The sequence below is a fragment of the Cottoperca gobio genome, chromosome 8 (genome assembly GCF_900634415.1).
Source record: "Cottoperca gobio chromosome 8, fCotGob3.1, whole genome shotgun sequence".
NCBI classification, from domain to species: domain Eukaryota; kingdom Metazoa; phylum Chordata; class Actinopteri; order Perciformes; family Bovichtidae; genus Cottoperca; species Cottoperca gobio.
The window spans coordinates 978,457-990,350 of NC_041362.1; positions in this window are offsets into that span (position 1 = coordinate 978,457).

The following is an 11,894-nucleotide window of genomic DNA, read 5'->3' on the forward strand; positions in this document are numbered from 1 at the left end:
GTACATAAGTTACGTAACAAAAGTACGCTTGACCTTTGGTCTCCTACGAGCCTCCTGTCTCCTGAAGTGCTGCTGGGCACCTTTTTAAATCTCTGCAGCCGCAGGTTATCAGAATTGTGTGACCTAAGAACGGGGTCACCTACCATAAAAACTTTGTTAAATCATTTCAGAGAGGGGCACAACCAGACCTCATGAATTGCTAAATGAAAAGTGCCACATTCGATTCCTGGGATGTGGAAACCAGGCTAACTGCTAACCTAATTAAAGTGGCTTCCCTCCTGTGACTTGCCAAATCAGACAGTGCTAATTTCACCCAGCGCTGCACAAGCTACCTACAGAAGAAAGTGTGTCTTCACTTGTTATCAAATAACTGCTGCTGTGTGCTTATTGACATGCTCCAATGCTTTTGGCAGAAAAAGGAAGCAAGATGGAGAAAAGAGTTCATTTCAACTGAGCACATACATCTTTAAAAGATTGCTTCACATTCATAAGTGAAGTGTACCCATTCAGAGGTTTACACACCTACGGGCTGCAGGTCTGCAGTCTGAGGTCTAACATTGAGCTCTGGGTCCAGCATGTGTAACATCAGCAACAGAAAGTTTGCAGTCCCCCGGGATCGGAGCCCCGGAGCTGGGTTAGCTCTGGCTAATTCGATCTATCTGCTAACGGAAGCTCCGCCCATCTCCTGGAGACGCAGCATCCTGCCGACGGTGCAAGTTGTTTTCTCGTTTCTGATCCAAAAAAAACCAACTATCAAAAGGTATCACGGATGTATTGTTGACAAGACCTCGGGGCAGCTGTACTTCTTCCCTCTGCACTGAGGCCGACTGGAGCTACAAGACAGGCCGGGGCTAGTCTGTTAGCATGCTAACATATCTCTGCAACTCAATAAACTTCTTAACCTTTCTGTTTTTGAATGTTTTAAACAAAGATTCAGGCCACATCTCACACATTGCACCTTTAATCCCACCAATACTATATAAACACATTGAAAATGAATGACTTTGTGTTGACAGCTGTTATATCAGCAGAAAATAACCTCTCTCAGGGTCCGCTCACAAGTCACATGTGTGGATTTAAGTGTACGAGGGCGCAGGAATAACATCAAGAAATTCTTAAATGTGGAGTTTCGGGCCAGCTGCCTCTGAGCCTGATGAAAAGAAACTGTCAACTGGTGTGTACTGCAGAGAGAAAGAAACTGAGAAAATGAGCAGTCGCTTCTTTGTGAATTTCACTTTATCTGGCCTTTCAACTGTCCTGCAAAGCACTGCGAGTAATCTGCTGAAGACAAAATAAAGAAACTCATAAATGTTTTGATCTCAAATGGTAAAAAGATTGCCCGTTAAGGTCACATTTCTTTGTGTTTCCTCTTATAAGTCTGGGCAGGCAGCGGAATAATTAAAATGCAGCGTGACAGTTTGGAGCAAACAAAAACAGATTTAGGAGAAAAAGAGTACACTCATGAATAATTCAAAGTGTTAGTCTTTCAGCAAACACCACTTTATAATGAACTATGAGTGTAAGGAAATAAAGCTGCCAAGAATGTGTTGATGCTGACAATGTTTAAGTCAATTACAAAACACACAAGCGTGAACGTGCAGAAAGACAATCAGTGTGAGGAACTTTGCACGATAAACATTTTCAAAACATTTATTTATGTTTTGATCTGTAATATTTCTGTTCCTCTTTTGAAATGAAGCTAAAAAACAACAACAACAGTGAGCACTGAATGAAATCTTTAAATCTGCAAAGAAACGGCAAAGAGGAAGTGAGACTTTCATCATCAGAGAGGAATTTCATCCATACATTACATCATCCAAACCTGCAGCGGCTCGTTGATCGAATGCTTTAAAGAGACCGAAGAGCTCGACGGTGACGTCAGTGTCCAACTTCCACATCCTCCACTCGGCTAACAAATGGACAAAAGTCACATTTATTTTGGAGACAAGTGTTAAAACATACGTCTGCTGTTATTCTATGTGTTTCTTATTGTCAACAAATCCTACAGCAAGAGCCAAACCAACACTGAGAGGATCCTACTAACAAGCATCCCGATGTGTCTCCTTCCTCTGAGCTCCATTGTTGTCCAAAAACTATTAAAAGCTCCTCAGTGAGCATCACTGTCACACTGACATGTTCCTTTATTACCATCAACACACACACTGTACTTTAGTTTCACTCAATCCCACACACACCGTCCAAATACTCACTAGAGCACCAAATGTGGATTCATCCGCCGCTGAAAGTAGTCCCAAAAGAAATGCACCATTTCCTTCTGTTTTAGTAGCATTTGATAAAAACAGTGAGCAGCTGTTTGTGGAGTTACTGAGTATGTATTTGTTTGGTGTTTTACAAAACTGAAGTCTTATATAAATACATTTATTTATTTTATTATGTATTCATAAAATAATACATAGATCAAACATGATTATCGTAAACATACATTCAGGGCTAACACACAGCATCTGCGCTGCCTCGTTATACACATTAATTATTATCTGAGCTTCAGTTATTTTGTGTTATTTGTAACAACTTATTAACATTGTTATTAAACAGAAAAGCCATTTGGAAGAACATCGTTGGTGTTTTTCTGACGTTTCGTAACACAGAATCTCAATCTGCCAGGCTGTTCAGTGGGACTTTACTTTAACCGTGATATTTGTATATATTAATATAATGTTAATAACGCCTCTTAAATCATATTATATTTACAGTTAAAGTTAATATGTCTCTCCTCCCCCTGTACTTATATTTTAAATGTAATTCATTGCACAATAAACAAACTGATATTTTATTTTATATATATCGTGATAATAATGTTATTGTGATATTCTATTTGTACTGTACAGAAATGATATATAGTGCATTAAGTGGTTACTTGTCAAACAGATTGTTACTCATTAAAATGCTTTTCTCATGTACTGTAGTAATAGTTTGAGAAGACGCTCAAGGGCCACTGACTAGATGTCTTCCAGAGCTTTCAGTCTGAGAACTTTATTGAGTTAAAATGTTTTCACCTCAAAGCTCTGGACAAAGTCTTCTTGTCATAAGGCCAAGAATGAACATTCAGAAGCCGCCATAATATTATATCCATAAATGTGTCCTCTGCTCACATTCATCTTATAAATGATTCCTGTTATGAGTCCACAATAGGTATAATTAGATTCTGTAGAACAAAGGGTTAAACGAAGAGAGCTTGTGATTATGATCAAGTGCGGGACACGGATGACTCACTGCCTCGCCACCATGAATCTCTCTTGGCCTAATGTTACCCGTACAAAATTAACAACACAATCACCAAAAGTGCTTAAAATCAATTCAAGCTTTCCTCAGACTGACACATAAACGGAGCGGATTGAACGGGTGGTCCGACTCCATCTGACTCTGCGTCACGCTGAGGGAGGAATGAATGGAGTCATCGAGGCACAAGAGGAGGAGCAGCTCTCACACACAGGCAGCATGACGAGCTGGTCACACACACATGTCCTGGCTTCAAACTGTCGGGTAATGTAGTCCCTGACAGGTCACATGCGGCCTCACTGAGAAGCAGCTTCATCTTAAATCATAGATCGAGAAGAATTCGTGGGAAGTTTGGCGATATTCTGTAAAACAGGAACCCTTAAGGTCCTAAAATGCTTTAAAAACGAAACCACTTCTATATTAATGCACACAGTTTTACATCCTGTACATGTTTTACACTGTGCATGACTGTAGTTTAGGCTGCATCGTTCACAATTTAAATAACGAGTTTGTTTAAAGGTGCAATCTGTAGTTTGTATGTAAATCAGAAGCATATTTAGCATCAAACTTAGAAAATATCGTAATGTAAAATATGATCTTATTCCACTTCATGTCTTTGTATTAACAACAGAAAACATTAGAATCACAATAAGTTTAGTTTTGGAATGTGTTATTCCTCTTGTTAATAATGATGACTCCTTTGTAGAGCACTGTGCAATGTCATATTTCATATGTATTAAGTCTTTATTTATTTTCATACTGTTTACTTATTTATCATATGTTGCTTTTCTTTACTTCCTCTTGTTGCACTGTCCCGTTTGCTGCAATTGTTGACAAATAAATCATAATTTTATCTTAACAAAGCGCTGATTTTAACGTGTTTATAGCAGTTTTACTCAGCGGATTGATTTGTTTACAGGAGAACTCTGTGGATAATTCTGCTCCTGCTAAAAACCTCCTGAACAACAAACACAGTGACTCCCAGGGCCCGCTTCGCTGTCTTTTGGTATTGTTTTGATTGAGAGCCCCCTAGTGGCAGAAAATAACATATTGCATGTTTAATTGTTGTATAACTTGCATCTATATATACAGTATATATATTATAAAAAAGAACAGGTTAAGCTTTCGGCCTACAGAAAAACTACCGGGACTTGGTGGAAGGTTAGCATTAGCATTGTTAGCATTGTGAGATAGAGAGCGCAGACCTCAGGCTAAGGCCAAATGCCCTGAGTGACCTTCTAGTTACTTATAAATTAGAGTATATGTTGTTGAATCGCCTCCTAAATTCTCTTCTGAACTTCGAGACTTTGAGCTGAAGCTGCAGAACCAGAGTACAGGAGAAGGAAACTTGCTAATTGCTGTTGCTGAACTGTTTCCTCGGAGTAATCTAAAGTCTGCCAGGCCTCTGCGCTCCACAGGGAGTTTCTCCAGGTAACTCAGTGGGACCTCCATATTGACTTGTGCAGCATGCAACAAAAAGCTCCCATTCATCTTGATTAGGCCCGAACATCTGCACAGCCTCGGCCATCAAAGTGTCATCGAGCGTAAGCCTTTGTGAGTCTCTGCATACACACATAATATGGAGGTATGCGAGGATGTGAGACACTTATCCATATGACTGCAGCATCTTCTGCTATCTGCTGATGGGCGTGCGGGTCAATAGTATTGATTCGTCCCCGCTGCTCTCGGGGGAATTAGCATTTCAAAAGGAAACTCTAGCTTCAACTGTGAAATTACATCAGTCGGAGGGTTTCTCCGTCAAAGGTGAAACGCGTCTCAGCCTTGACCTGAGATCTCTGCAGACTGCAGCTTTAAAAGCCCCGTCGCCATGGAAACCTCTGCATTATGGAGGGCTGATTGCGAAGCCCCGGTCACACGCAGGCGGTCGTACGGGTGCGGCTGCACTGCTGCTATCCCTTTGACCCCGGCTAGATTGCTCTTATTTCCCGTGGTTCAGGAAGCCGGGCCCTCTTGATGTCTGAAATTAGATGTCCGAGTCTCTCTTGTGGAGCGGAGTCATAACTCGCTGTATATTGCTTCACTCGGTTTGTAACCTCGGCCAAAAGCGCCGGACTCAGGGCTGACACCATTAGAGTTTTATTGCTTCTAAGAGGATCACACAGAACCGGAGATGGCACGCTGGCAACAAACTGTGGGTCGATCACATCAGGACTTCAGAGTTTTACTTCATGGACTAAAGTTTCTTTCTTTGTGTTCACTCACTGAATCTTTCAAAAATGTAAAACTGTTAAAGACTGACGTGGAAATTTGATATTGTCATCACAGGTTCACATTTTCGCTGTTGTTACCTTTGATTTCTGACACACAGCTTCTCACATAGTCTTCTGCACATGCTTTAGGGTTCCCAGAGGTCGCCTCTTAATCTATAGCTGTCAGTGATTTGAAAGTGAGATCCTCTATCTGCTCCGTCCTCTTTATCTTGGTCAGCCATCAAACTATAGCTGTTCTCAATCTAATCTAACCTTCCACCTAATTTTAACCTTTATATTCCAAATCAAATTGAAATGGAAAACCTGTTAATTTCCTGCTCCGTCAAAAACAGATGTTCATTTTTAATAAAGAATCGAAACATGCTTTCACAGATGTATCATAACAGAGCTTTACTTATCTATTTAAAGGGTATGTTGGCAGATTCTTTACCCCAATGTTAAGTTACACTAGAATAATAAAATAAGAAGAAAATAAACAAGATACTTAGAATGTGAACAACCCGCTCTCGCTCCCGACTCATCAACGACCCTTTAGCATCTTTATGAGACGCAGCCGACTGTAAACTAACTCTGATGTAAACTCATCCGCAAAGCAATCAATCAAACAAACGAAGGAGGTTAAACCAAAAGTCAACATTATTTAACTTTACTTTAGTGACGTAACAGAAGTCTAACTCAGTACTTATGTAGCCTAAATCTAACCAAGTACGTTTGTTGCGTAAGTAAAACTAAGTAAACCATAAGTGAGACCTTTATTTTGAAAAGACACGAGCACCGTCCCTGACACTTCTGATTGACGCGTTGGCTGTGAGAATGTTTTGTGCGAACCTCATCACCTTTTCAACAAAAACATCCATTTCAAAGCAGATCAACATTATCGTTCGTTTGGGTTCGTGTTCCTCAATGCTCCGCTATCTTCACCGGCTCGTCTGTAAATGTAAATATGTGAGCTTTCTTTTTGCTTTAACCGACTGCTGAGTCCTATATTCATAGGTACATTTTTGTCCCTTTGGAGTACGTGACAGCACTTCCTATATGGTATGATACTGATCAGTTTGCACATGTAGTGAAGCAACACGCTGTTGTGCTCCATTAAGTGCAAAGTGAACTGCAGACGTTCTTCCAAACTTCTCCCTCGGGGGTAAATGTTGTGTTACATCAGTCGAAGTAGCAAAACACACTTTTATGAAGTGTTACTTAATGCAGATATGATGTGTGAGGTTCTTATATATCTCGCCGTGTGCAACAACTTCATTTAAACCACACTTGTACCCTGTTAAACATTGTTCAGGCGGAATATATTAACAGAAGAGACTCTCATGTAGCCCGTAATAAAGCCTAATGCACCTTGAGTATACCGTACTCTACGCAGTATATTTCTGTGAGTGCATATAACAAGACTTTTACACTTAGAGCTGTATTTAAAAGCATGAATAGAAATGAAGAAGCTGTTATTCTTGGAAAGTACTTTCTTATCATCCAGATGCTCCAGATAGTCAAATATGTAGAAATGAATCTGGAACAAAGACAGAGATGCAGAAAGGTGTTTGGTTCCCACTCGACGTCTCGCTGCTTTGAATAAAGGTTTGCTGTCGATATGCTGCCCTCATCCAACACGGGCCAAACGCACATGACTCATCACAGACTCATTATTAGGTAACATTTTAGAGAAATCGTCAAATTATTCATTTCAAGTGTGAAGATTGCCCTTTGAGTGTGTTCTTCAGACCAGTGTTCACCGCTGAGACATCAGACGCAGCGTCCTGTTCATGCAGACTGTGACAGTCCACCTCCACACGCCTGTAAAGACGCTTCAAATGCCTCAAATCTCTGCTGCTGGCTGAATGAAAAGATATTCTTTAAAGCTACAGTTTGCATTATGACAATCCAGTCAGATGCGAAAGCACTTTGTTTACAGTTGATAGTAAAGATGCATTGTTGCACCTTCAAGGCCAAAAAAAAAAAAGCTCATTTAATTTGGTGACTGGATACTGCTTCATCTCAAAGACATGTAAGGCTGCAATAATGAGCATACAGATACACGGCCCGTCCAAAACAAAAGTCACCACCTGGTGCGAGCTTCCATTGGAGCTTCCCATCTCTTAAACAACCATGTGTGTAGACATATCCTGTGGTCGTGAAGAGGATGTGAATCAGTCAGAAGGGTCAAGCAAAGGAGATGAAAGTACTAAAATGGGGTTAAGAGCTGTCCAATGCGTTATTCAAACCTGGAAGGATCGTGGTGAACCATCGTCTTCAGGAAGAAACTGTTGACTCATGGTGATCAGAGATCATTTAAACGTTTGGTGGAATCATATCGTAAGAAATCAACAGTAGAACTCACGGCTATGTTTAATAGTGAAAGTAAGAATGTGAAGGGAAGGGATCGGGACTGAACAGCTGTGGAGCCATAAGAAGATCCTGATCAGTGAGGCTGATCGTAAAGATCGGACTCTGGAGCAAGACCAAGGTGGTGTGGTCTGATGATCCAGATGGACCCTGTTCCAGAGTGATGGAGCACCAGGGTGAGAAGAGAGGCGGAGGAAGTGATGCACCATCAGGCCTCCATCACGCCTCGTGCCTCTCTCATCATCAACACAAGATGTTGGTGGACATTTAATGCAAATAAATGTTGTGACATCGCAGAAGCTCGTCGAAACGAGACTTTGTGTGCCAACAAGTTTCTTTAGGATGATAAATGTGTGTTTTTATCTTGTTCATTGCAGAAAGTAGGAGATATAATCTGGAGCGACCTGCAGCAGCACCTCAGGCTGAAACATTTAGCGTCACATTTAGTGACAAAACTGTGTGAAGGAAGATCCCCAAAGAATCCAATAATAATCCAGGCAGAATCTAGCAAAAGCATCTTACCTGTGGGTCACTTTCAGTCTATCAACACTCTCCGACCCCCCCGCCATGACAGGAATACGGCAGTGACCATCACATCAACGGGAGTGTGGCACACTTTGTTATTTGCCCAATTATCTGACCCGGAAAATAAATGTGTCGGAAATGAGATGTGTCCGAACTATTGATCTGTTGACACATCTCTCCTCCTGCGCCATCGACTCGGTGACGTCGTCCCTCCGCCTGCTGAGAGCTCTATTGTTATTCTATGAGCTGCATAAACTACAGGTGGCCATGTACATTACATTATATTAATATACGTGTGATCATCAAAGCAGGAAATGCACGAGGCGAACGCATGCCGCTGGAACAATCCACCCGAACACCTTCAACACATATCGGATTCATTTGGAGAAAATAATTGTCTCACGCAGGCAGCGCTGACCCAGATATGTTCAAATGTTCTGCTTCTCAGACCTCCTGAGAGGCGCATTATCATGCAACATTATTTCATTTCAAAGCTCTTTCATTTGCACAGTGCCGGCTCCCTTCTCAGGTAAATTAGGCAACGTTCACTTCAATCACTTAGCGGTTGTTGTTATGTGTAATCTCCCTCTTTCACGCTTTCATGAGACAGAATTGCTTTATTACTTAATAGTAAGAGTGTGCTTTTATGTGTGACCTCTGGAGAACACTGTTCTGCAGGCGTATTGACCTTCAGAGGTTTCAGAAACAAGAAGACTCCTTAAGTTTATATTCTAACGTCTGCGCGGGAGGAGGGAGGTTCAGGATTCGCTTGACGATGAAATGAAAACACATCTGGTGATAACCTCTGCTGCTTTGTGCTGCTGCGTGGTATCAGGACCTTCTGACCTGTTTGAGTGATCGCTGATGCTGAGAGGTTTCGGTGAACTCCAGTTTCCTGCCACACAATTAGAACTAATCAGAAAAACAAGCGGATTTTGTGATTATTCCAAAAAAGGCCAAATCTGCTCCGTGTGCTTAAACAAAGAGTCAACACGAGCAGGAAGCTGCGAGGTGAACCTCAGGCCTCAGCTGTGTTCACACGTGATACACAAACCCAGGAGGAAACGGGAACGTTTGAACCACAGGAGGAAAAGTTGTGAGTTTGAAGGATATAATGTAACTTACAGCTGCTGTGGGCACTCTGCTGCTCTTTACTTCTGTATGTGTGACACAGTGTGCGTGCCCTTTGAAAGGAACCTGATGCCTCTTGTCGGATGATCAGGTGGGAACACCTACACGACAGCGTTAATGTTATAGAGTGAAAGTATCATCAACGCTTTCCTTTTGGAGATAGTTTGACGGCTACGAGAACTAGGAGTATCACACATCTCCACGGGTGAGAGAACCTTTGTGCTACGGTTGATTACTCAACAAAAAGCTGTAAATATGCAAAGCAGATTAATTAGTTTCCCAAGGTCACCTGTACAGAAAGGGCTCCACGTGTTAATCTGAGACTTGTGTGCAGCTGAGTGAATATCTGCAGCTGAGCTTGCTGCACGGACTTTATTGATATTTGCTCAGGAGTTAACGAGGCTCTGTGCGAGGCTTCATTTGGCCAAAAAGTATTTCTGTTTAATCCACAGCCTCGAAAAAAGAAAAAGAAAAGCAGCAGTAAGGGTTGGAGTTGTTAGAGCATCTTAGTTCTGGTGGCTTTAACCGGAAGGTGTGCGGCGCTGCACCTCAAAGTCCACAGCTCATTTGAATCCTCTGCAGCCCGACACACTCTGCGTGCTGACTCAAGACCAGGCTTATTAGCTCTAATCCCTGGAACCCTCTGTGTTTGCATTATCAGACCGGATTAGATACCTGTATGTCGCTTTACCAATAGAGCGGCTCAACTTTTAACTTTATAACAAGTCCAACAATCCAGCTTCTCTTCACTGTAGACTCTAACATCTGGGAACATCTCAACATTATGTTCCACTCTTTCATTTAGGAGATGATGATATATGATGCACGATGCATCCCATAATCATCTTTCTTTGTGGTTGTGTCAAGCTGAACACTCGTTGAAGTATTCTAACGAGGTGATAACTTTGTTTGTCTTTATTGATTCATTTGCTTTAGTTTTTTACATTTATTTAATTTATCTTGTGATGAGTTAAACTTTAATATAAACATCTAAATAAATGATGCTGTTAAAGAGTTAAAGAAATGGTAACAGTGGTTAAATACACAACAACATAACAACAATATGAATGTATTGAACTAACGCTCCTGCAGAATGTAGTTAATAAAGTTTAACTACATGTCGTTCACTCCTCCCCAATATGTCAGGAAATTGTTTGTCTTTGCCTAAAAATGTTCAATTTCCTTTCCCATAAAAGAAAGAAGCGTGCAGTTTAGAGTCTGCACGTCGTCAGACCTCAACCATCAACCCATCAACCCTTCCAGTACTTTCACATGTAAGGTACAAAACGACGTCCTGCATGTCACTGTCTCACGTCTCATCTCATGGGACACACGTGCAGGCCTGCAGCTCCACCTCCTGCACGTTTACTCAGCACAGTGAAATGCCCTCACATGACTTTGATCAAGTGCATGAGATACAACACACTTAAACGGAACATTAAAGAGAATTAAGCACGTCATAATCGCAAGATACTGCAGCTCATTACAGAGAACGCTTAGTTAATTCCTCACATGTGGCAGCAGAAAGACTTTGATCCATAACACACGTCAGAATTAACTGGAGCCATGAGGTAATTACTAAACAAAAACTGAATTAACCGATTAATTAACGAATCCTGCGATGAAATATTTCACTAAAAGTTAATGATTCAGCTAATAGTTGAGCCACGAGCCCAAACACATGCTGGTACTGCCCTCTGCTGGCCTGAGCGGCTCGTTGCATGTGTTGAGAGGATGCTTCATGGCGGTGTTGCACCACAGGATGGTACAGTGGTGCATTTAAAACACAGGACAGCAGTACTGTAATGACTTCATGCAGGAGCTTCAGTTGCACGAGCAGCCGTGCAGAAGAGGCATGTCAGAGCTCAGGCGCCGTGTGGGGTGTAAGTGAGTTACAGAGCGAGATCATGTTCCCATCAATGGCGACACACTGACACTTGTGTTCCCAAAAGAGCAACACGGACACAAATGTAATACCAGGGGCCGCTTAATGGAAGCAGGAGTCATATTGCAGAAACATCCCTCTGTGTGTGTGTGTGTGTGTGTGTGTGTGTGTGTGTGTGTGGACATTTTAGAAGATGAATAACAAGATGACACAAAACAGATCATACATTTGAGCAACATTGTGAACGACTTCCTGTGTGTTCTGAGGGTTGACTCACACAGACTCCATTGATCTGATGTTCAGCGGACAAAACTACAACTTGCAGATAATTGCTCGGGGGTACTTTGGGATCGATAATGTGCCAACATATCAGGCTGTATTGGAAAGTCTCTGTATGGGCGATTGCTTACATCAATCCAGCTTTAACTGAGAGCCATTTCCGAGCGGCCGCCCTGCGCTGCTGCTTTGTGTGCACCGGGCGATTGAGGCAGATATCTTCCTCTCATTGTCTTCTTTCAGGCTTGTTTTTAAAC